This window comes from Mycteria americana, chromosome 11, assembly GCF_035582795.1.
Source record: "Mycteria americana isolate JAX WOST 10 ecotype Jacksonville Zoo and Gardens chromosome 11, USCA_MyAme_1.0, whole genome shotgun sequence".
Classification (NCBI taxonomy): domain Eukaryota; kingdom Metazoa; phylum Chordata; class Aves; order Ciconiiformes; family Ciconiidae; genus Mycteria; species Mycteria americana.
The window spans coordinates 21,029,417-21,055,502 of NC_134375.1; the positions used below are offsets into that span (position 1 = coordinate 21,029,417).

Genomic DNA, 26,086 nt, shown 5'->3' on the forward strand with positions numbered 1-26,086 from the left:
CACTAAGTGCGGACAGTCGAACAAGGGCTGCTGCCTACCAGTCTTTATTAGGATTTTGGCATCTAACAATCAGCAAGATCCACCAGGAGGAATCTCTGTATACTTTGGTGTTTGCAGAATATTTGCACAGACGCTGTTGTTTCATCACTCATGTCTGTATCGAGGTGCTGACCCAGGCTATTCCCTTGGCCTTGCAAGAAGTAAAGCCTCTGCCCCACACAGACAATACTGCTTCCCAGACCCTCTCCCCCTCCAGATCCTCCTGCCACAGGGGCCACAGCACAGCAAGTGGGAGGATCACAGTACTTCAGCCTTCGCAAAGAGGATCTGGGACAGGAGCAAAGCCAAATATCCCATGCACAAACAAAAATCCAGTCTCCAACCACACATTTGCCATGTTTTTTGGCATAACCCGGTCTGCACAGCACAAGCGCAGCCCTGCAGAATTAAACTGTGGAATTGCACTCCGACCCCACGGCACACCTCTGCTTTACGCTACTATTGGGTCCCATTCACTCCAGTTCACCTTGCCTTGAATTCAGAGGCTGTTGAGAATAGGGACTGCACACCTTAGTCCTCAGAGAGGAATTCAGAGAGTATTTCTAGGGGCTGAACAGGTACTCTAACTCCCCTCTGCCAGGAAATCGGTGCTGGCCGGGATTAGTACCCCATGCAGAGATACGCTCAGCTCCAAAGCAAACTGGGATGTGGCAGAGCCCTCTCGCTCTCCCAGCCCCCTGCACTGCTGGTGGAGAAATGGTGGGGTTCGGGCTCCGAGGCAGGCGCAGGCTGTGCTCTGAGCACCTGCTAACTCCCTTCCCCAGCCCCTCAGACTTTCACCTGCTCTTCCCCCCCTTTCCCACTCCTCAGGGCTTCAAACAGCTCCACTCAGCAGCTCAAAATGGTGCAGGAGGAGAAGGTGGAGCCAGCACCAGGAAAGAAGGGCCCTGCTATCTTACACCTTTGAGAAACTTGCACGTCCTGTAGGGAACGACGCTCCTTCAAACGCTGCTGCTCCGCTCAGCCACGAAACCCGTACGTTAACCTGTGCTGTGATCTGCTCATGGAACTGCTGGGACTTGATTTCTACTTTACATCCAGCTGAGAAATAATTTATTTCAGTCTCTTAGGCAGGAACTCGATTGCCTGCAAAGCCATCTCACTCTGCCTAAATCAGGGAAACAAACCCATGATCTTACCCAGCGGCTGGCCGAGTGGCAACAGACCCCGGCCTTGGCCAGCAGCCCCTGTCCAGCCTGCGGTGAAGCTCAAATCCCTCCCAGCCCAACACAAGGCCAGAGGGGCTGGGGTGCTGTTTTCCAGCCTCCAGGCATTTTGCTTGTTCCAGGAGAGATCCCTCCCCCAGTCCTGGTCAGAAAGGAAAAGCCGTGGGAATGGAGCTCGACACCCCGAGGTAGGCTCACCCCCAGCCGACCAGGAGTGCTTAACTCCCTCTGCGCCGGCGGGCAGCCCTCTGCAGAGACCGCTGCCGCAGGGACGCCTTGCTAGCAGGCCCTCCAGCAACGGGTCACAGCTCCAGGACTGGCCCCATCCTGCTCCCCAGGATGCTGCTTCCCCGCATCGACAGGCGCTGCCCAGGGACCAGCGCCCGCAGCGCTGTGCCATGAGCGGAAGGACGGCCGAGGGCAGACCTGCCACTCACCCACCACGGTCCCTCATGCCTTCCCAGGATGCCGGTGCTCCTGCTGCCCTACCTTTCAGTGTTTCCATCCTCTACCAGCACACAGAGAGCAAGCCAAGAGAGGAGAGCACTCTTTCCACCTTTCCATGCTTCCAGCAAGTCCCAGAGGCTGCCCACTTAACAGAAAGATATCTTCATCATTGCATCAAAGCACGTTTTCTTCCTTTTGCTCCGCATGCTGCTGTACAAAAGCCGTGCTGCCGTACAAAGCAGCCCTCGCTCCGCGCAGAGCGTGTGGTCAGCAATCAGCCGGCATGTCAAGAGTTAAGTTAGCATTTCCATTCTCCTGACCTGCACCAACACTGGCTGAATATCGAGCTATTCTTTGCAGCTTGATAAAGCATGAGAAAGCTGAAGGCCTCACACACTCCTCTTTTCACAGCTTGGCCCGCTGCCCACAAGCTGTCATTCCCTGGCACCCAGGGCAAAGAGAGAGAAGGAGGCCAAACTGCAGCCAGCTGCAATGAATCACTCACTCCCCCCGGTCCCCTCCTCCCCAGGGAGCCTGGATCCCTCCTTCCGGCAAGGGGATAATGTCTGCCTGGCTACGCTGGCTTCTTTCACCGAAAAAGCCATCCTTTTCGAGGCGGGGGGAGGGGGGCTCCTATTGCAAATGCTGCTGCCACAGAAAAGCGCAAAGCGGCTCCCAGCAAGACCGAAGAACGAGGATTTCTGCTCAGCAGCTGGATGGGAACACGCTCCTGCATGTGTTCAGCACAAACACCACTTAAAAATCTGATGTTGGCCATTTGTCTAAATTGCAGGAAATTCTGGAGGAAGGCTCAGGCACAGAATCTGATTTGAAGGATACTGCTTATCCCTTCATGCCCCACTTGTGCGATATTTATTTCGGGGACTGATTCCCATGGCAGTCCCTTCCTAGCCCCCCTTCTCCCCCTCACTACAACATCTAGCCCAATTACCATGTCTATCCATGCCCTTCCAACTACCACCACCATGTTTATTTTGATGGGTTCCACCATACAATCTATCTCCCCACGTTAGAGTTCATTCTTCATTTTTAACACGAAGCAGCAGAGGGAAACATATCCCAATCTCAGGGTCAGCGGAGTCCAGGACGAAAAAAGCAGTGAAGGCGGCACAGGAACACCAAGATCATCACGTGCCTTCCTTGCGCTATAGGCCTGAGTTTGGAGAGCAAAGCCTTTGCAAGGTAAAGATGTCAGCTGTTTGCTTTCTGAGGAAGGGAATATTCATCGATAAAACACATGCAAACTCAGCCCCTCACCATCAACCTAAGCATGAACTAACCAGTGGCACATGGGTCCACACGGCACATGGGATACTTCCATCCACTCATCTCTGTCTCCTGCACAGAAACGTGTTCGCTGCACAGTAGACAGTCCTTGTCTGAACAGTCTCATCTCTCTCCCACGACACAAAAAGGAGCTGCAAACTGCAGTTTTACTGGGAGATGGGTTTAACCCCAGGCCCAGCGAAGGCAAAGCCTCACTGCCTCCAAGGAGAGATGAGAGGTTGCCTTCCCGACGCCTCCAGCATCCGTCTTCTCCCACTAGTAAATCTGTAACCTTCCCTGTCCCCGTGCCTCATATCCCCAACAGCCATACAATACTGTCTACCCCTCTTTCCTCCATAAGGCAGCCATTTAGGCTCCAAGTTCAGCGTACCTGTCTGCTGGTAGTGTGCTTCAAATCCAGTCAGTGCCAGGGCAGGATTACACACATTTCTCTTACCTCTTCCTGCACTTGTGGGGTGATGAAGTTCCTACCTGGCAGCCAATGCACATTCAAACAACGAGAAACTCATCAACTTCGTCTGGGTCACCCAAGCATCTACAGAGGGTTTATTTCATTATTGTTGTTGTTTGGGTTTTCAGGGAGTTTGCTTTTACAAAATCTGGAGCAGCACAAAATGTAAATCATGAAAAGAAATTCCTTTTTTCTGAATGGGTTAACCAACATGGTACTACTTCTCCCCAAACAGAAGTGGGAAGGACCTTTACTGTTCCTAAAACTACTTTCATCACAAACTAAACCAAGTCTTAAAAATGCTCTTTCAGGGACACAGGCTGTCAAGAATGACAAGTAACCACATTCAATGCCATTTTATCACATACTCTGTCAAATTACACACTACATATGGATTTATCCCTTATGATACATTTATAGCACTTTGTAAGGTTTCTGTTGCACTTCTATATATCTACATCAGTGCCTCCTCCACAACACCTGCAGCTACACAACTAGTATATTGAAAAGATTATTACACTCTGCATCCATAAGTTAGCAAGCTCTGGAACTCAGGTTACCCCTTGTGCAAATCAAATGCAAAACACTCCCTAACCGTACAGACACACACACACCGTTTTGCTACGGGAATGCTAGCTCATTCAGCATCACCCTGCTCTGCCAGAAGGATCTCTAAATGCAAAGCTTAATAGAAACAGTTAATATCCCAAGCATGGCTCTGAGCCATGTGAGCTCTAGATGTAATATAATCGGGTTCATAATGCTCAGAATAGCACTCTGGAGTCCTAGTACAGACTAAGACCTCACTGTATTAAGCGTTGTGTAGATAGTTGTAGCGGTGCCGTTTGCTCTTCTGTAAAATTACTGAGCACCATATACAGGAACCAACCGTAACCCGTATTTTACAGAAGTTAGGACACAGGAGAGCCATGTATACTTTTCAAATGTCTTTTTTTGGCAGCTAAATCAAGTTAGTATTTTCACAGACACACTGCGGGGAGGGAGGGAGGGGAACACTGAGGTTACTCTCTCTCAGGAGCAGACAGGCAAAAGCCCAGTTCAGCCAAAGCTCACTGAGGCTCTTTATGTTCCCGTTCAATGACAGAGGTCACTTGTCGAAGACTGAACCAGATCTGGTACTGGGCTGCCTGCTAAGCACGCTGGCAAAAGGATCTGAGCTATACCCTTCTCTGCAGTTGTTTGCGTTTCTTCAGGAACACCAAAGGCGTGGAGTCCATCCCAATGCTGCTTGCACCACCTTTGCTAAAAACATGTTTTTTAGCTCCATAGTAAAATGCCTTCAGTTCCTCATGCTCTGAAGAAAGGAAGCCCGTACACAGGATCTATGAAGAAGGTAATTGCTTGTGTTTGCCAAAACAATTCATTTACGCAAATTCTCATTCTTTTGGCTCAGACTTCAGGATATTTTCCTACCATAAATACAGGTTAGATCCATGTTTGAGCTGATAATCCTGTGATCCTCTTCAGGCTCACATTGTGCGGCGGGTGCTGCAGCCTGCTCACACTTCCCAAGCATCCAGAAGTCACAGCTCTTCAATTCATTGATTTTTAAGAGGCACCAGGTCACGCTGTCTGGCCTTCAGTTGATCACAGTTCATGGGCTTTCTGCACATTTCTGGCTTAGGAACTCTATGTGTTTGAAGTGAATAGGGACTAGATGTCTTTTGGCAAGACGCCCGAGGCAAAGGTCTCAGGAGAGAAATCCACCATTTCCCAGGCTGATACAAATGGACAGGCATCCCCTCACTTCAACTCTTATTCCCTATTTGTGAAAAGGCCAAGGGAGCTGTCAATTAAAAGGAGGAATGGAAGAGCTGTAGGGTCCAACGCAGTTGCAAGCAGCGTACTTGAGGAAACATCTTAGAAAAGGAAACAGAAGTAGGCAGCCAAGTACTTAAAAAGGGGAGCCCTCTGCAGAAACAAGGCAAATACCACCACAGAATAATCTCTTAATATAGGTTGCTCCTTCAGATCTGCACTAACCTGAATGCCCTGATGCAGTGAGAGAAAATGCTACATGATGGTGAGCAGGAAGGGGCTACGTATGGGCATGAGCAGGAGAAGGCTATGTATGAAGAAGGACACTCTCCTGTCAGCTAAAAAAAGCCGTGGTTTTCAGCACTGTTTTGCCTTTCCTCTGCTGTGTTGTTTCCCAGCTGAGAAGAATCCCATCGGCCCATTGCACAGTGTCTGATCAGAACCTGTCCCGCCTGCTGCCCCTGGCACGGGGCTCCCCGGGGACTGCTCAAAGGGTAAGGGACAGAAGCAAAAGGTGGCACTAAAAATGTGCCTGCCAAGACTTGGGTGCCAGCACGTTCTCCTGAGCTCAAGAGAAGAAGTGGGGAGGCAGGAAGAGAAACTTCACAAAGCTGTTTCTTAAACCAGATTTACAGGGATACAGTGAAACAGGGTAGGGTCATGGGTGAGGGGAGATCGAACAATTTAATAGCTAACCAGCAAGACTGCCACGAGAGACTGCAACCTACAACAAATTTTCACAGGGAAACACCGAATCCAAAACTGTCACGTGCTCTTTCTGTACCATTGCAATGCAATCACAACTACAGTACTATCCTTCCCTCGTGACATCTCTGTCCCTCTAAAAGGAGCTCCTACTCAAAACTATCTTTTCTGTTTTTTGTGTGCCATGAGTGATGAGGATCTGAAAGTCTGGGTTTCAGCAACTAAAGTAACTGCTGTGAAAACATTACTGGAGATTTTTGCCAGAACAGACGAGAAGAGCCTTCCAACTTCTTGACGAGGTGACATGTACAAAGGCACTCTGGTGCAGAGCTGCAGGGACAGCAAAAATGGCAGTCCTGCTGCTGTGGTAGACATTCCCAAGGCTCTTGGTGTGGGAAAGAGGATGAAGCAGGCTGCTGCTTTACCTGTAGTCACTCAGGAGACAAGCCGCTGAGACCTACAAAAATTGCGGTGGTCTCATGAAGAGCAGTTTCTAGAAGGAAGATTTTTTTCATGAGGATATTCTTGTCTATTGGTTGAATAACTTCTTTGTTCCAGACTACAGCTAAAAAAAAAAAAAAAAAATCCTTCCTGCTATTGCTTTGCCATTCAAGACGTTGTCATTGTCACCTTTCAGATGTGTAAGCATAAGAGACAGCAGCAGCTGAGCTGTGGTAATTAGGAGGGAGAGATGTGCAGGCCTTGTCTCGCATCTTTCTGTTAAGATGCAGTTTACACTTTGGCGGGTTTAACAGTCCCCAGTGAAAATAAGCCATCTGCATCTACTCCAGCAGACCATCCTCATTTCTGAACCCTTCAAATAGTTCTGGAAAAAGCAGCATTGCCTCCCTGCTTTCTATCAGGCCCAAATGCAGTCACAAAACCATTAATTCTCTTACAGTAATATAGGAACACTGGCTCTATACTTGTTCGCAAGACATCTACTTCAAAAAGAAGTTTTCCATTTTATTCAAGCATCTACTGAGTTCAAAGTTTCACTGCTCTCTGTACTTGCAGCAGAGAAGCTAAGAAGGACAGGAGCAGACTCATTCAATTCTATTCACAAGCACCCTTCCTGAGGAAAGCCAATAACTTTCGGAGAGTCTCTGCAGACTTTGCTCCACTGCTTTGCACGCTGAAGAATGGCTGGTTGGTAATCCTCTTTTCACTCAGTGAGTACAGACCCAAAGGTTTTCATCCCTGTGAGCTCAGAAATTTCCATTTCCATTTGAGAGAGACGTTTTCCTGGCAGTTCTCAAAAGACGCATTTGTAAAATAGGAAACAAACTCAAGGAATGCTAAAGCAAAGAAGAAAGCTGTACGTGGACAGTCTTTCTACCTCAGCCAGGAAAGGAAATTCCTTCTCAGCACTGATGCCCCATAAACACAACCTACTCTGCAACTACCAAATACTTGATCAACACAAAGTGACCGGCTGTCCACCCTACCCTGTATAAACACCCAACATTTTCCTAGGTTTTGGTTTCAGATCAGCTGAGGCAACAGCCACCAAAATCTCAAAAGAAAGAAAAAGTCCAGAAACACATATTTGTGTGTGCCTGCCAGACAAGAAAGGAAAATAAGGGGTGCATGTCAGATGGCTGGGACAAATTATGGAGAGGTGAAGGTATTCTAGTGAACTCACTACAGGGAAGACACACTCATGTCATTTTTAAACTTGTAGTCCATAGACTTCTGTCCTCTGCAAAGGTAATTAAAAAAGCAAATCCATTGCCGTATCTCTATTGGAAAATGTTTAAAAGTCTGCAAATCCAAAGAGGTTGGAACTTGCTTCTTTCAAGTGCAAAACATTCAGATGGCCCAAAGCCAAGTCCCAGAAAAAAAGCCCTAGTCAGTAGCTCAGGAATGCCAGCTCTTAACACAAACCAAAAGCATACAAACCCTCTGGTCAGGCAATTCACATTATCGTCTCCCACCAAAAACTCACTTAAAATTGCACTCTTAAAATTGCAGCTATCATCCACCTCCTTGATTCCTCGCCAGGGAAACCTAACTGAAGTCTCACTTTGACACGCTCTAAAGTAGTCAGCTGAGTGCGCTATTTTTCTTACCTTGCTTTGGGGAATTCCTGCTTAGCATCTCTGTAAAAGAAAACAAGAAGGCTTCACGCTGCGTCAGGCAGGATCCCTTCCATCACTCCCAGCTCCTTAGCAAAGGCATTCCTGAGGTGCACTGTACCCTAATAAATCAACACAACCGCTCCAGGTTTCCCCGGTGGCTGGAAGCTGGAATTCTGCAGTGAAGGCAAACACCTCCCCAGCTAAAGCAAACACGGCAGCAGAGCCCCTGCCGAGTGCCCACATCTACTGTCAAAAGAGGGACAGAGAGAGAAGGTGGGGATCATAAGGCATCTGGCTGACAAAAGGCAATCCAACTTAAAGACAGAAGATGGCCATGAGTCCGGCCCTGACCTAGGCATTCCTCTGTGCAGGCATGTGCTTACCAAAACATTTTATCAGCACAAAACCACAAAACTTCATTTTTAGAGCAATGACCATCTTGCCCCTGACATGGATGGTAGTTTTGCCTTTAAAAGCATTTTTTTAGCATTTAGGAGACTCATGTAAAAGTTCCTGCAAAAGTACAGAACAAAAATAGCCCAGTCTTAAACAGCTTATAGCTTAACTCTAAAATAAATGAAGACAAAGGAAACAGTACTGATCAGTATGAGCAGCAGTCAGCTCAGCAGAACAAGACGACTGCTGTTTCCAGGGGTAAAAGGAGGTGTTTGGGTTTTTTTATTCTTTTTAAACTACATAACAGAAAAGACCTGATGAAGGATTTTTGAAAAGAATTATTAGGTGGGTTGGCATGCATTTATGGGCCAACCACCTCTCACACAGAAACCAAACCAGTATTTTTCAAAAGCAGCACAAGGAAACAACAGAGGCTAATGTTACCAGACAAACAGCAGCAAGAGTCCAACTTCCAGCACTAACATTTGCTAGATTGCATACAAAAAACTAGATGGGCTGCTTCGATACCTCAGTTTCAGTTGCACTTGGCGAGTAAAGGAAGGGAGTAGCCAAGGCAGGGCTGAAACAGTGACAGTAAAAGAAAAGCAAGAGAGTTGACTGTCTCAAATGCTCTTACAACAGGCACAAACCCATCAATACCTTAAAAATAAATCTCATTTACTAAAACAAAGGCATCTTCCTCAGACACACCCTGAGAGCTAGAGTAAATACCCAGATTTCAACATCTCCCACTCCCGATGGTCATGCTCTCCCACAGGGAGTTTCCAGGGAGAGCCTTCAGTGCACGGATGGGAGGTAGCGCAGGGTAAGCGTGAACAAATCCCACTTAGGTCAGATCCGATCTGTACTGCAAACCCAAGTCTTCAGTTTCCACGGCATCACTTGGAGCCCTCACTTTGAGACCACTGTAAGCCATATTTTCCTTCCTGCTCCCTTGAAGAACCACCAGGTCCCAGCCTATAAGCAAATACTGCCTGTAAGGGAAATCCTGGTCTACCTACATGTGGTTAATTGAGACACACATGCCAGGCAGCTAACAGCACACAGCAATGGTGGAGAGCCAGCAGACCCATCAATAGGCGAGTGCCAGGAGCTCCCCAACCACAAATTGTCCCCCCGGCCCCCAATAAACAAGATCTCAGATTGCTGCGCGAGATTCAGCCTGCGGAGCTGTGTGCTGTTTGGGAAGACCCTGACTGGCAGCAGGGCACTTCGAAGCCCTGGGTCTCAAGAAAGGAATCACAGATGAATGCGTCGGGTGAAGGACTCCTACATATGTATAGGCAGAGAGGCACAGACACAAAGGGGGGTGGGGGGGAGACCTCGAGACTTGTCTCCAGGCCTTGTGCTTATTTTGACCTTTCAGTTAAAGATCCTCCGAAAAGGCACTGTTCAGCCCCAAGCCTGATTAGACATCTTGGGAAAAACAGAGCACAAAGCATCACACATGAATGACCACAGAGCCATAATACGATCTTCATATTCCCACCCATCCATATGGCCAAAAAAAGCGAAGTTCTTCAGTGCAAACATTGGCAGCAGCAATATGAAACTAATGTGTTAATTAGCAGACTTCACAATCCAGCACAGGACAGAGATTGCTGATGTTGGCTATTATATAGTCAATCAGAAGCCAAACAGAACAAGTACCACGTTAATCAACCCATTCAGAACAAAGTTAATAATTTGCTAATTGCACGTTTCTGGAGTGAGCAGAACAAGGTCTGTTTTCCAAACCTCTTTTGTCAGAGGTATCTTAAAATGTATTTGGAATGGCAAGCTCTCCATCACTCACAATTCTTCTCTTTATTAACACTGTCTCAATTTAGATGTTTAGCTTAAATGCAGGGAAGCCCACTGACTTGCATTACACATCAGGCTACATGAACTCAATGATTTGTCTGGCCTTACAAAACTATAAATTCATTTTCAGCCGGTAAACAATCACAAGGTATTCTGAAACAATCATAGACTAACATTCATCAGATTTATTTCTTGTACAGGATTTCCACATTGAATAGAAGAGAAGATTAATGAAAGTAACTGAAATAAATTCCAATAGCATTTAAGTAAACACTGTTCCTCAGCGTACATGGGTTTACAGACCAACTGCTTAATAAAACTCTACTTTCCTAGAAAGTTTAATCAGTAAAATAAGTACCACAAGACAGGTCACAAAGATCAGCGTAACGGTGAAAGAAATATTGTGAGAAATATAAAGAAGATTTCATTCTCAGGAGACATCTGAAGTACAAACTTCAAGTGAACACTGCTGTTGTAGACAAGATTCTTCATATCCAGGATGTACCACTTAAGTTGCATAAAACATTTAGACACGAACAAAGTTTGGGAGAGGAAAAAAAAAAGGGATAAGGAGCACAACTGCATTAGTCTTGGGGTTATTTCTAAAGCACAGAACAACAGAAATCAATTGCAGCAGGATTAGCCACAGTCACATAATTTAAGGTAAGACCACTCCAACTTCCTGCCTAACACACAGGCGCCCTTCCATTTTCTCCACTCGCACCCCCACAAAACCCATTAAGTGGTTCTGTGAAATGTAGTGGTTTATGGCATCTAGACTAGAGCCCTTTGGAGGTCAAAACATAAGTTCACTACTCTCCTAGTAGTTTGCCCCAATGGCTCTATCATTCTTTCTGGCAGCAAGGCCAGTCTAATTTCTTATTTGTTTGCCTTCTGCCTTGAGCCATTAATTCCTTCTCTGCTGGATTAAAGAGTAGCTCCTCAGAGTCAATTATGCACGTGCTTTAACCAAGGCACCTCTCAATAGCTTTTCTGGCAATCAACAGATCAGTCCTGTCAGCCTCTCATTACAAGGCACCTTCTTTGGTGCTTGAACAACTTAGAATTTATTTTTTTTTTTTTTTAATATCAATTTGATTGTCACCCCCCACACCTCCTCCCCCTTCTTCAGGGTCACTGCTTTGGTGAAGCACACAATCGGTGAACTATCAGCATCTCTGGCACACAGAAGTCTATACTCGCCTGTATGAAATGGATGTTATTTCACTAGACCCGTTTTACAGCATAACGGAGGAGCTACAGAAATCATAGAGTGCCAAGATTGTATCAGTTAGCTAACAGTCAATTATCTGACTCTACTGAGTGTAAGGAGCTCATACTCCTAAATGGTTCTTAGTCACCATTTAATCATTTCTCCGAAAGCTCTAAGGAAAACTTCACTACCTGATCCCCATTCTGCCAAAGATTAACGTACTATTCAGGATCTTCAAGCAAGAAAATCCCAACAGACCTGTCATCTCCAGCCATGGTTTTGAATTTGCCCTCAGCATTGCTTGCTTCTCTGCTGAATCAACATTAGCAGTGGCTTTAGATTTATTTCCAGAATACTGATGAACTATTGAACAGCAGAGTATAGTACTGATGCTCGCTGAAGACACCTACTAGGAATACCACTTTCCAACATGTCCCCAGTAACCCATGATTTCAGATGCACCAGCCTTTTTTTTTTTAATTAAATAATTATAAGGTATGCTGTTGATGTTGGCACAGATCAATTATTCATACCATTGTACGGCTCCAAGTCAAACATCCTAAGAAAAACATTACATGAACATAGTCACCTGCTGCCGTGTACTCACCTGGTCCTTTCCAGCTGCTCTTTCTTACTATTAACACAACCCAGCCCTTCGGAGGTATATATCCTCTGAAGTATACATCAAAACCAATAACTGCCCATCTCAAATCTCCCCAAAGACCCGAGTTATTCAGAATCACTGCACGAAAAGCATTAATCCCTTGTAGATGTTCACCAAGCACTCCATATCACGAGGACTAGTACCTTCTACTGCTCCTGTTCTAGCAGGAGGCCCATTCAACTCCCACCTCCAACCAGCATTTCCATTTAGCGACAGTTCTCATTTTGCATTGTATGTCAAACGCACATCTACGTTCGCAAAGAGCACAAGGCAGAGAGCTTACGCTCTGTGTGCAGGCAGAAGCGCAGGCCAAGGTTTGGGTGCAGGTCAGTGTGATAGCAGGAAGGGCTCTGCCCATGATACCACTCAGAAGAAAATAATTCCAAGGCAACAGTGTAGAATGAGACATGTGGCTTTTATCAATCCTTAACTTGGTATTTTCAAAGCAAGAAACTTACTTGCCACTGTGAACCCCCCAGCCCGGCTACCTGGGAACACTAATACCTGGCTGTCTATCAGGGACACTATCCCCTTGGATGAGATCCTCAACATTGCTCCAAGAAGCAGAAACATGCAGCCTATGGAAAGCTGGTGGCAGAGAAGGCTACCCGTCGGCTTTAACAGCAGAAAGTCTGCTCATATTTATGCATGACCGCTCAAGTGAACTGCGTGACTGCTTTTGTTGATCTGCTCTCAGCGATCTGTTCTTTCAGTAGAAACACAAGGGGGAAGCCATGCTGGGACTGGGCAAGGGAAAAAACCATCCTGCAGACACAGTGAATGGGACAGAAAATTCCCCTACAAATTTTGTAAGTTTATTTGCAGTGATGCTTTGCATTGACTTTTCTAGCAGCTTTTTGGGACACTTTCACACATCAAAGCCCAAGCCACACCACAGTAGTCATTTTGACTAAATCTACTTTAGAAATTGATTAGATCATTGATTTTTTCATAGTTTAGATAGAGACAGAGTGACCTTTCCATCCCACAAAAACCAAAGGGAATTAATACATGTAAACAGAGCCTTCATTTTAAAGGAAGTGTTTTGCTCCCGTAGAATGAAAGTTCTGTAATACTCCTCTTTTTTCTTACAGTTCCCGAGACATCAATTCTCTTTTCCCCACTTGAGCTTTGCACCTTTCTGTCCAGAACAGGCCAAAGGGACATGACTTCTCAGAGCATGCACAGAAGAGCAGCCTGAAGACAAACAGAAGACACAGATCTTCCTATAGGTCACTGAGTGGTGAAGAAATCAGTACCAATTTGTAGACTAACAGTTCTATTTCAGTCTTACTACAAGTGAAGCAGCATCACAGAGGAGAGTTCCCAGTACAGAGATAACAGTTTCATAAGCAGAAAAACTTGACGGCTTTCTCTACATAGAAAGGAGTTTTGAGATTATTTTTCATTATACAGTGGAATAACACAGATGCTCCATATGTTTCTATTAGTTGAAACTATTTCCCTCATGAATCACTGCATGCATATGATTTCTACCTGCTTAAAATAAAACGCATTGCATTTGGGGCAAAGTTCCACCATTAGGACCTTGTGCCTTCTGGTGCTTCCTACGTGGTGCACTCGGGGATGCAGATTACAATCCTAGAGCTGAACGGCCAGCTGTCATTTGTGTTTTGATGATCCAACAGGCTCTGTCAGCCTGCAGAGATCACGGAGCCTGTAACTGTCACTACAGCACCCGTTAGGATTACACTGTGCTGGCAGCACTGGGAGGAAGGTAAACAGATGCATAGCCCGATGGCTCTCAAACATTCAGGAGGCAAGGCAGGCAAAGGAAGAGGATGAAACCTCAGAACTGCCAAGTGCAGGTCATTCTCCCACCACAGATTTGCTCAGTGCAGCACCATCCTGGGACTTGCATGCTGCTGCTAACCACCTGCACCAGAGAAAGATGCAAGCCTTCGATCAGCAACAGAACATCAAACTACAAAAGTACTTAACCAGAAATGTTCAAGTTTATTGGGGCTGTGTGAGCAGAACGCCAGCATACAAGTTCCTCCCAGCAGGACACCCATCGCTGTCATCATCTGGAAGGTAAACACTATTTAGATGTTATTTGTTTGCAGCTAATGAGTTTGGCATTCATAGGTCCACTGCAAGAGCTGTTGCTATAGCAGCTCTGTGATGGTGGGATGCTGTAGATGTATTTGAATGGTCGACTCCAAAATAACATGAGTCCGCAATACTGCCATCAGCTTGCCTACTCTTTCTACTCTTTACAACCTTTATTCACAGACTTCAAGAGAGACAGCTCTCCCCAGTGTTGTGAAGCCTAGTTATGCGTTATGGAACAGTGGCCAGTATCAATATGGGTCGTTAAGGAAAGCTTCACGATGCCACCACCCTCTACGTACAGGCCTCGGTACCGCAATGAAACAGAACAATTATTTGCAAGACCGTTGATGGCAAGCAGGCCTTCTGTGTTTTGTGGACGGAAAATGCATTTACAAGGTTCAAGTATCCAGAACACAGTACTTTTACAACACCACACAGGAATAGTTTTAAAATACAATAAGCAAGAAAGCGTGATTGTCAGAACTACCCCAGAAGCCCCTAGATTTGTGGCACTCTGCTGAGCTTGTTACTGAGGCTGACACAGGCTTTCACCTCCCCTGCAGACCAGTTCAGTGTTGAGAAGGAAGGGGCCATGGTGACTTGGGCACTATGAGGACAGAGACTTGACTGTCCCAAGCCCAGAAAAAGCAAAACAGACTAAATGGCTCTTTCATCTGTTCCTGCACAGCTGCTCATATGGCCACACTGCCAGCACACACAGCCCCTACTCCCCATCTCTGCTGCTGTGGAGAGTAACCTTGCAGGTGGCTGCCCTCTCGGTAGCGCAGAGAACAAGAACAGCGTTTGTAGGGCAGCTGCTCTACCTTGCCGCTCCTTTTTCTTTAGCTCTACATCATCTCAGCAGTGCTGGGCACAGACCACAAGCAGACACTCCAGCACTGGGACTCCAACTGCCTGTTACTGTCGCCAAGGAGCTCGGCATACTGAGTCACTCGGGGATGGCAGTGCCGCAGGGACTGCTCTGCCTTCTTGCCAATTCCAATTTTGCCTGTGCTGCCAAGACTACAAGCTGGTAGCAGGCACCCAGGGCCATTTTGTCATTGCATATGCACCTCTGTAGGCTGTCACACATCTGGAGAACATTTTCTGGTTACAAATCCCAAAAAACCAGGAATCAAGGATCAAGGAAACAAACAAACAGTAAGAGAGTCAGCGCTACCCGTTACAGCGATAGCAGTCCCCCAGAAGGCATAGTCGTGCAAGGGAACCACACCTCTTCATTGTAGCCGTGAGAAAGCTGCACTGACATGCAGGCCAAGCAGCAAAAAGCCCTTGCGATCTTTGCCTTAAATCTCTCTCAACAGTTGCAGGTTGACATGAAATGCAATCCAAAATATGTTTGAGCTAAGCTAAGGATCAGAACATAAATTCGCAAATGCCTTAGTCTCCCTAGGTCCTTCAACATTTCTGCAGCCTCATTTCATCGATTTCTCTCAAAATGCTAAACTAGCTTAAAAAGAGTTGGCAAATAAACAGAGCCCCCGGTTACTGCTTTTCTATTTCCCACAGTGGCACACATAGCTCCCATGCAATTAATTCAGCTGCACACCCGTTTTACCATTCTCTTGGGCAGAATCATTCAGTAATGGACTGCAATCTGTATGCAAGAAGTCAAGCAGTATGCAAATAGAGATCAAAACATTGATGGCAGTGGGATTCAGAAGTCCAGGAACTGCTTTTGCACTACAGCTCTCCAGCACATACATTTTTTGGCTACACTAAAGGTAGGAGACAGCACAGGACAGGTAAGAACTCCTCATGACTCTAGTGTATGGAAAACAGCAGACACACGATCCCAGAAGAGTTACCGAAATGCTCTCACATGATAATTTACTATTAGGTAATTCACTAACAGAATTGCTCTCTCCAGCATTTTAAGGTTTGTCTGATGCAAAAAATCTTGGGATCAAAGCTGAAATTGCTAAACGGAGAGTTGCTTCAGGGCCATTAACTCCAAGCTGTCCAAAACCCTACACCAACTTCAGTGATAACATTATTTCTGACAAAGTCTGGTCTGGCAGGTACAGGAGCATCTCTGAAGCCCTGGTTCCTGTGCTTTAAATTCTTGTTGTCTGAAGAACTTCCAGCTGAGCACAGAGCACTTGCAGGGCACTGTCAGGAGCATATTCTCAAGCATTTGCTTGGCCAGCTGTTCACAGAGGTTGGCAGGTCTTTATGGAGATTAGAGCGCCCAGAAACTCCTCACTGTATCACACAGGAGGATGGGCATGGCCACTTGTAAGCAACAGAGGGATTTCAAGAGCACACATTCTCCAGGAGTCAGGACCAGGGAGGGGAAAACAGGCTGCACTCCAGTTCTTAGAGTAACTCCACACAAAGAATAGGGACATCACCAAACCAAAATATGAAATGGTGCAGTATAGGAGAGCTAAAGGAACAAGAGATTGAAACAAAAATAATTTTGAAATCGGCATACATGGGCAGAAACCTTAAGCTGAAAACACTACTTCTATGTAGTAATTTTCAGAATTATTATAATAGGGTAAGATGTCAAATATACCCATTCTATTTATAGAATGACATGCAATTTAGTCAGAAAACTAGTTTCATCAGCATAGACAAATGCTTGAATACAATCAACTTCTCCCACCTGCACAGTCCCAAGCACAACTACTCTCCTGCCAGGGCAGAGCTGCAGGGAAGGGTAGGATGCAAGAAAGACCGCATTCTCCTTGTGATAACTTCAGCAGCGGTATGAATCCCATCATTGCAACCCAGTTGACAGGCAATACTACGTTATGCTGACAGGCATGTTTTTTCACTGAAACCCAGAAGCTCCAAAGGCAGCACTGCCTTTAAATTCAGAATGAAGGAAAAGTGCAAAAGAGAATGAAAATGGTGATGACTTGAAATTCTCTGCACCTGCAGATATAATGCTTGCTAGCAACAGCAATCCATTTAATTAATACCTTACAGTTGTGTAACCCACCACAGATTCTAGGTAGGTATTTGGAGCAAGCGGTCACCCAACTCCTAAACTCCAGCCCCCAACACAGAAGCAGCCTAGCTAAACTAACACCAGTAACAAAGATCTGCCTACAGCCCCCCTGACATAGGGACAAAAGACTTTCCACATGAGCTAGAATGGGAACAGATACAAGTAGCAAGATAAAATTACATGTTCAGATACTTCAAGAAGGGAAAAGAATTACCATTTCCTAAAAGGGAGTAGCTATGAAGTTGCAGGAATTTTGAGAGCAGCAGCATGGGTGCAGAGCAGAGGCTGGGGAAACTCAACCCACCAGTTCCACACTGTTCTGTAGTTAAACTTCAAAGCCAAAAGCAATGTGAAATCTCACACGTTTGCCAGGCACAGGAGAAGTATTCCTCACAGTACCTGCAGTGTTTATACTGCAAGCAAATAACTAAAGTTCACATGTGATTAGTCTGGCATCTGGGAATTCCCTTAGGATCTATATCATTTCGAGATTCACCTCACATTTTGATCAACATCTAAAATCTTCCTGTCAGATCATCCTAACACAAAGTTCTTTTCTACTTCATTTTTCCCCCCTTTTCTTTCTTGGGGGTGGCATGTAGGATTTGAAAGTGAAATTCTAACATTAAATTCGGGATATTAGAAATAATTTTAAAATTGATTAAATAAAAAAGAAAAATCAAATCCACCTAAACTGACACCATTTGTTTCTTGTTCTCTCTCCACCCCCCCACACCCTCCCCACCCCCCGCCAGCATATGGAGGCAGTACTTACTTCTAGTTAGTGGAGATCTAAATTGCTTCCTGCAATCTCTAAATAGCTCAGATGTCTTAGTTACTACTTGGCTAAAAAAAAAATTATTAGCAGTGAAAACAAGTCCTCCAGATTTATTACTTAAGCAGTTGGGGAGAAAAAGCAGAGTCTTAAAGAGATCACACCAAAGCACTGTGTCTGCCATGAGTCAAAGCTGCATGTCAGTACAGGTCGAAACATCCTGCTTCATGTTTTTGCACCTTCACAGCTTAGCAAGCCTGAGCTCCAGCGACTACAACGCAGGCCAGTTTATTAAGCAGGGGTGCATCTCAGTTATCACTATAGCAAACCATAGCACGAAGGCAGATCCTATATGGTTCTAGAGAGCTACACAGTTTGCAAAAATCCCTCCAAGTGGTTTTTAGAGAGTCCCTAGACTCAGCGTGCTGAGGGGTAAGGTCTTTCGGCTCTTACTGCAGCACTGGAGTGAAGACTGTGCAACACATGAGATTACTGTTTCCCAATTGCATTAAGCACCTACTCTGCCTCCTGGAACAACGGTATCAAGTCACGAGACCGTGCACACGCTCCTAACACCTCAAATGCTTGTCCCTGAAAAAACACATGCAAGAACTTTCTAAGAATTGTCTTCCAGCACCAAGACCAAACCAGACAATGCTCAAGTAATGATCAATATGAATCTTCTCTAAATACATCATCAAAACCATCATGTCATCAAAGATGCCTCAGATATCAGCACAAGGAAAATGATACCAGCACAATGAAAGACCAGCTGGCACATTCCCATAAAGGCAAAAGCAGCCCTCCTGTGGTTTTGATGAACAGCAGAAGATGAATCCTTTCAGATACAGTAATCCTGCAATCAGATACTCACGAGAACTGCAAATAAACACGAATGAAATCCAGGGCTTTAACAGATTATGGGGAATGCAAAGGAGAGTCAGAAGAACGCACCAGCTTTCCAGCACTTGGAGCACAAAGACATTTCACTGAAGATCCAGGTGAGCGAAAAGGGCACCAGTCCAACCCCTGCTTCCTGAAACTAGCTCGTATCTAGAGGGCTAATTCTTACAAGAAAGCAGGCAGGCTCATGCCTCCTCTGACTGCTACCACCCTGCACAGCCTGCAAGTTGGGATGAATCAAAGTCCTATCATCTTCCTCCAGGATGCCCTTATGCAAGATAGGGAGGGTTCAGCTCAGAACTTGGCTACAACAGCCAATTTGAAGTTTCAGGGGAAAAAACCCAGCAGCTACAAACAAACAAAAAAAGAACAGACGGAGAGGCTGCCAGGGAGGAAGAGAAACCAAAGTCCTTGTGAGTTTGCTTTGAGAGGCAGCAGGAAGGACTGAGAGAGGAAGATGACAGAAGAGAAATAATGTGAACCTGACTGATTCAGAGATAGAGCTTTTACCACAAAAAATACCAAGCATTTGTGGGAAGCGGCTGCTTCACCTTCTTCCGAACTTCCCCTCATCCGTTGTTCTTCCTCCTCAGGTAACACTAAAGCATAAAGCATTTCTTCTACTGAAAAAGATACCATGCCTCCCCATACCCACCCCTGCTGGTTAAATGAACCACTCCAGAAAGCAAATAGCAATAGCGGAAGACAGCAAACGCAGTTGCTTTTGTTTTCCCGTTGGACAGTGCTGGATAGCACGCACCCCACACACAGGCAACCTGGGTGGGTGCTTGCTTCTTCCTTCAGAGCACACCCAACATACAACTGGCATTGCTTATTTGGCAGGCAGTCTCTCTCCAGGCACACAGGGCCACCTTCAGCGGCAACAGATACTTTCCAGACTTGTTCAGTCCTTGCAGTCTCTGCTGACGCTGCCAGGAAAGCCCAAGCGTGCCAGCAGCAGCAACACTCGCAGAAACAACCCCGCTTTACACAAAGACTGGCACTGAAGCGAAGGGAATGGCTCTGTGCGCTCCTTACAACCCTCTGTCAGTTATTCCCTCTGCCCTTATATGGGAACATCCCATGGCCCCGCCGGGAATATGATGCTGTTGGTGGACATGAAAGGTAAGGCAATACCTGAGCTGTCAGCACACGAGGACAGAATTTTTCTCTTCTGAAAAGCAAGCAGAGTCTAGGAGCCCGAACTCTTTACAGCACTTATGTGGGAGAAAGCAGAGATTAAGAGTGTCAACTGCTGACAGTCTGCATCCACCTTTCTCAAGAGAGTTATGCTGGTAATTTTAATCTTATTAAATATTGTTAATCGTATTACTAACCTAACTCTTTTCACATGTTGGAAGAAATTTAAAGAGCAAATTCCATATATGACCACGCTATGTTAAATGCTTTCTAGCCAAATCTCAATTCAGGGCAAGTCCCTGGCTTGCAGATTCCAGTTCTGCTACACACAGGTGTAGATGAGCATGGAAATAGTCTGCTCAGCACCAGATTACCGACAAGTCACCTTCCCTGCCAGATTCTTCTCTGTCCATAACCTGCTTGCTTTCTTCTCCTGGGATTCTGCTAGACATTCCTGGCCTCTCAAAGTGACCCTATTAAAACCTATGCAATTCCATGCCCGGTTTGTAGCAATCAAGGGAAAACACCAATTTCCCCCTTAGAATGCAAAACCATGTAGCACAACAGCTCAGGGCATCAGCTTCCTCCTGAATCAGGGCAAATGCCTCCATCACTGGCTTCGCTCCCAACATCACACACACACAGACACATCAGTAACGTAATGCTCATCGATTTCTGTGTTTTATGCGCAAGGCATAACCTAGGACTCCTGTGACCTCCGTTCAAAAAGTGAGACCAGAAACGAGCAGACCTCAGTCAGCACTCCATCTTACACAGAATAAGGCTCTTGTTTAGTAAAATACCGACCCTGCTGTTTTACAACACTCAGGATTGTAGCCCCTTCCTTTGTAACCACCGCAGCAGTCCAGATATTCTCTCAGGACTGCTCCTGTTCCAGACTGTTGCCCTGAGATAAAGCAGCAGTCACAGAAAGTTTAGATTTGAGAAAAGAAAGATCTCAAATTGCACTCATGTAACAGAAAACACACCTGCTTAGGGGGCCCAAACACTTGCCACGTACTGTTGAAAAGGAATGTGTTCAAGGTGGAAAATGAGATCTCCAGAACAACAGGACTTAACCACTCAGTTTCAGTACAGACAGTAAAATCAATGCCAAGGGGAAAAAGGTGAACACACCGCCTTCCAGAAGCTAAAGGTATCGTATTTATCAGAAAGCAACCTTCTAACATGTTTTTTACTGTTGCTGGAAAAAGTGTTGAACAGATTGAAGAAGGCAGACAAGTTAGCTTCCGCCAAGTTAATAATTTAAATGCATTTGTAAGTTTGCAAAACAGATTAATTATTAAGCAATTTTGCTTTCTGTAGAAGGCAGTTATTGCTACCTCTGAGGCTGATGTTCCTGATGTTTTAGGAACACAATGATACTGACTCGTAATGCTATATTTTTTTAAACACTTCCTGGCTTCATTATTTACTGCCGCACCATTCACTCCCAACCCTCTAAGCCCTGGTAGAGGGCTACTCCCTGAAGACACTCAAGTCGCTTGTCAATCCTTTTGCTGATTAAAAAGTTATCCTGAGTTCCTCAGATAACATAGCAGGCTCTTCCCTGCATGAGAAAGTTCTCAGCATCCTTTGAAAACATCAAACCTGGACACCGTACTCCAGCATTGGCCCCACAACCACACGACACTGGTGAAAACTCTTTCACAATCCCCTGTTTGAACATCACTGAGAACTCACGTCTAATTTTTTCCACGTTTCGCACTAGCCCAACGTGCCGGCTCGCTGTGACTTCCAGAAGCTTTCCCAGAACACAATTCCCCCCTTATTGCCTTTTCCCGGAGGCACAGCTACACCAGGACACTCCCAGACGCGGGGCGAGGACCGGGGCAGCCCTTTCAGCACGGCCTACGGCCGTGCTGAAAGGGCTGCCCCGGTCCTCGCCCCGCCACCAAGCCGGTGCCACCCCCCGCCGCTCCGCTCCAAGCGCTACCAAGGTCGCGGTGGACGCGCCCGGTCCCACTAAACCCGCTCTTCCCCGCCCAGCTGCAACCCCGCTTCCCCACCGCTTGCCCTCGCTACCGAGCTGGTGTTGCCGGCGGCGGAGGGCTTCCCCAGCCCCACCGCCCTCCCCTCCGCAACACCCGGTCGCCCCTGCGGGGGGCGGCTCGGGGAGAGGGGGTTACCCTGCCCACCGGAGCCCCACCGGCTCGCCCCGCCCGGGAGGCCCCGCTGGGCCGCGGCCCGGCCCCGCCGCTCCTGAGGGGCCGCGCCCATCCCCCCACGCGGAGACAAAGCGCGGCCCCCGGGCGGCACCTGCCGCCGGCCGCTGACCCCCGGCAACGCGCCGCCAGCACTCCCCCCGAGCCGGGCGCGGCGGCGGCGGCAGCCCGTGCCCCCTCCTCCACCGCCGCGGCCCACCGTCCCCGCCGCCCCTCACCTGCCGCCCCGCTCCGCTCCCCGCCGCGCCGCCGCCGAGGAGCGCTGCCCGCACCGAGCCGCGGAGCGACGGCCCCGCCCCCGCCGCGCGCCTGCCCCGCCCCGCGGGGGCACGCGCCCCCTCGCCGCCACGCCCCCCCCGGCCCCGCTCCTCCAATAGCAGCCGGACGCTCCTCACAGGCCGCGCCTTCGCGGCCGCCCCGCCCCGCCCCAGCCCCGCGGGGTCCTAGCGGAGGCCGGCTGCCCGCCCCCACGCTCGCGGCCAGCGGCGAGACCCCATTGGCTGCCGCCGGCGGGGCGTGGCCCCGGGGCCCCTCGGCGGTCTCCCCTCAGCGGTCTCCCCTCAGCAGCGCCCGGGCCGGCCGCCGCCGCCGGACCCGGTGCCGGGCCCTGCCTTTGCTCTCCCAGCTCCAAGGGGCGTCAGCTCCAGCGCCTGACGGACGAGGGGCCTCTGCCTCTAACGGGTCACCCCGAAGTCGTTGCTGTGCAAGGCCTGGCGAAGGACCCGGCTGCGGCGGGTGTTCTGCATGCCACCGCCAAAACAGAAAGTCGTGGCTGCCAGCCGGCCCGCAGGGCAAACTGCTCTTCCAGCGGTGTTTGCAGCCCCTGTGTTGAGAGCTGGACTTAAAACTATATACTCCAGAAGAAATCACAGCATTTTTCCTCTCTCTGTATTTCGTAGCAACGTAACTTTGGTGTTTGGTTCGACGAGGCTTTGGGCTTGGCTGCCCTCAGCCAGGAGGTGTGGGTGAGTGGGAATCTACAGCGACGCAGCATGCACGGTGTGCAGGGAGCAAAATCTGATAGCAAAACCAGTTTCTACTTATTTAGGAATCATCCTGTACAAACACGGCATCGGGTGGCTGAGATACAGCACAGTTCCCACTTGCAGAGTATGTAGGAACCAGGACATTAGCAAGACTCAAGAATGTGACAAAAGCATAGCTATCTCTAGTTACAAAACAGCAAAGAACATACCATTCCGGCTGAAAGTTGGTGGAGACAAAAACATCATAAAGCAGAAACGCCTGAAGTGATATGTGTAATATAAACTGACTGCTGGTTTTGTGATTTTTACTCCCGTGAAGCTGGAAGCTCCAGTCACAAGAAGAGCAGAGGCTGGTGCTCTGTAAGAGACAGAGGCATTTCTTGCCCCCGAGGCCTGACTGCATAAAAACCTCTCTCTGAATTAGGGGTAAGTTCTGTCAGTAACAGCTCTACAGAGGCACAGAATTAATGCTCCCATTTTTCTCGCTCACACTGTAACTTCTGTGTTCCCCAGATGTGCTGGACTCTGTTGTGTCGTCGATCAGCAAACGTACAGTTAGTCTAACAACTGACTTGCTATACATGCAGTGACCGACTGTATGTACTGAATACAGTTACACAGCCCAATGGCCATTTGCGTGCTGAGCTGACCGCCAGACATTTGGAAATCCCAGACAAAAGATGAAGTTATGCCTTTACTACGTGGCTACAAATTCCGTGTGGAAAAAGAGGATCTACCTGAGGACACGTAGAACTGATACAGGAGCTATAGGTTAAAGCAAACTCTGAGGAAGAGGAAACAGGCACTGGCCTGCATGTCAGGGGTGCCCATCACTTGTCCTTTTTGGCTAGATGCAGCTACAGAGCTCTGCTCAAGACACAAAGCTGCTCTGAAAGTCTGAATCAGGCTTCCCTCCCACGTGCATTTCTGACATTTCAGAGGAACATAGTTGGGACAAGTCCCATGTCCAGAAGTGTCATTAAACATCTACTCTCTTTGTTATTGTCCATCAGCCTCTCACACTCCCACCCCCAGCCCAAAAAGCGACTGTTTTATGAAGGAAAAAAGTATGTCTGAAAGTTTAGAGATGCTGAAGCTGAACAGTCCCCAGGATCTGGCAGCACGATCACAGTTCCCCAAAGGAAGGAGTATTTCGGAGGCAGATGCCAGCTGCCTCTCTGGACCTTTGCTCCTTGGTGCTTCATTATGCTGAGCAATCCTTGGGGCCCACCATACGCAGAGCCCGTGAGGGACTCTCATGAGGAGACGATCCCTTACTTGCTCCTCTCCCTACACAGACAAAACCGTCCTATTACTACACCCTACCCACTGAATTGCTGTTCAGGTTAGGGCTCACTGAACAGAATATTATCATCTCACTAATCAGAGACATTTTAACTGCACTCAAATTGCTTCCACCAAAATCCATTTTTGGTGACTGAGAGCATTGAAAAAAAAACCAGTTTTTCTTTGCTCCAACCCATTCCTGACTCAAAACACTAATCCCCTTTCCGCCTTTCCTCCCGAGCCAGTCCCAACCTGCAGCCCCTTCCGTCTGGTAAAAAACATCTGCAAGTTTCACTTAAAAAGCAGCAAAAAGCCCCATGAGAGCACACTGGAAAAGAGCACCTTTTCCTTCTGTCGCATGGCAAAGCTGGCGCAGGGAGCTGGCTGCAGGGTCTGCCTTCAGAGCAGGGCAGGAAGAGCTTCCATGCCCCCCTCTTACAGTACTTACAGCCCTCCAGAATGACAAAGATATTGTAAAACCACCGTGAGATTACACATTCCCTCTTCGGGGAGGAGTTTTGATTGGTCTGCACAAAAATCTTTTCCAGTTCTTAAAAATAAACTATAGAAAAAGCTAGTTCTCAAACATTAGACAGCTGAAACACAGCATCACACAAAGAACAAACATATCGAGGAACAAATTTAAACAGTCTTTGATTTCCATTTGTTCAGAAGCTTTTTTTAATATATTTACATCCATAAAGGATCCTCCTCTATAAAAGCCCTCGTTCATGTCTGGTTCTAAGCAAGTTAGCTAAGTTTCTTACATAACTATTATGATAATCACAAGGCTAGCAGCTGCTTATGCTCCTTTTGATTTTCTTCTTACTCTTCCTCCCCTCCAAGCAGGGGGTGAGATGGGTTAAGAAAGTCACGAGGGATATCTGAACACTGTCTATAGCTTCTGGGAATAAACTGCATTTAGAGCAGTAATTCAGGGACCAACAGAAGGCTGACTACATCTACCCTACTTTAAATCTGACTCTGTTCCTTTCAAGTTTTCAGTTCGTCAGAACATTTAGAAACAGCATTAAGGTCTCCATTACCCTCATTTAGGCACCTACAGTTTTGCTAGCAGCAGTCTGTTGATGTTTGAAGATCTGCTTTTGAACATGCCTCGCAGACCATGCGGTCTGAACAGTGCCCAGCACCCCAGAACCTGCAGGAGCAGCGTCAGAGACTCTCTTAGCCCACACTGATTTGCACAGGTTTACTTCTCTCTCTGCAGAACGCAGCAAAACAAGCTTGGGATGCTTGTGACAATCCCTTTATCTTGGGGCTCTGTGGCCTAAGCATTTACGCATGACGTCCAATGTCGCCATGAACAAGTTTTCCAACATCACAGGTGAGGGCTCCAGCCACACAGATTGTCACAATCACCTCCACGAAGAGCAAGAATTAGATGTACTTGATGAAGCAGATTACATGCACCAAACTAATACAGAGGGTTGGGTGATCAGCTCACTGAATCAACACAGATTACGTGTTTTGGGTTTTTTTGGTTTTTTTTTAGTCCTGAAAAACAGGGAAGTTCCTGAGAGCTTATGAGATGCCCGTATTTAAATAGAATAATCTTTAATGGGCCAGCTTGCTTCAGGCAAACTCACAGAAAGGCCAGTGTAGGTTGCAGCCATTTAAAGACTTAACAACAGAAGTGTG

At 47.1% G+C, this 26,086-nt stretch overlaps 1 protein-coding gene across 4 annotated transcripts in view; it reads right to left on the bottom strand.

The window, feature by feature from the left end:
- Positions 1–22,426, bottom strand: part of PLXNB1 (plexin B1) — an 84,903-nt gene extending 62,477 nt beyond the window's left edge. The window contains exon 1 of one of the 4 annotated variants that reach the window (XM_075513646.1): positions 22,373–22,426. The gene's annotated coding sequence lies outside the window, so the exon portion shown is untranslated. Of the gene's footprint in view, positions 1–1,715; positions 1,974–7,988; positions 8,009–22,372 lie in introns of those variants that run through there. The other 3 variants (XM_075513649.1, XM_075513650.1, XM_075513651.1) reach the window with 3 other exon arrangements.
- Positions 22,427–26,086: the final 3,660 nt, after the last annotated feature.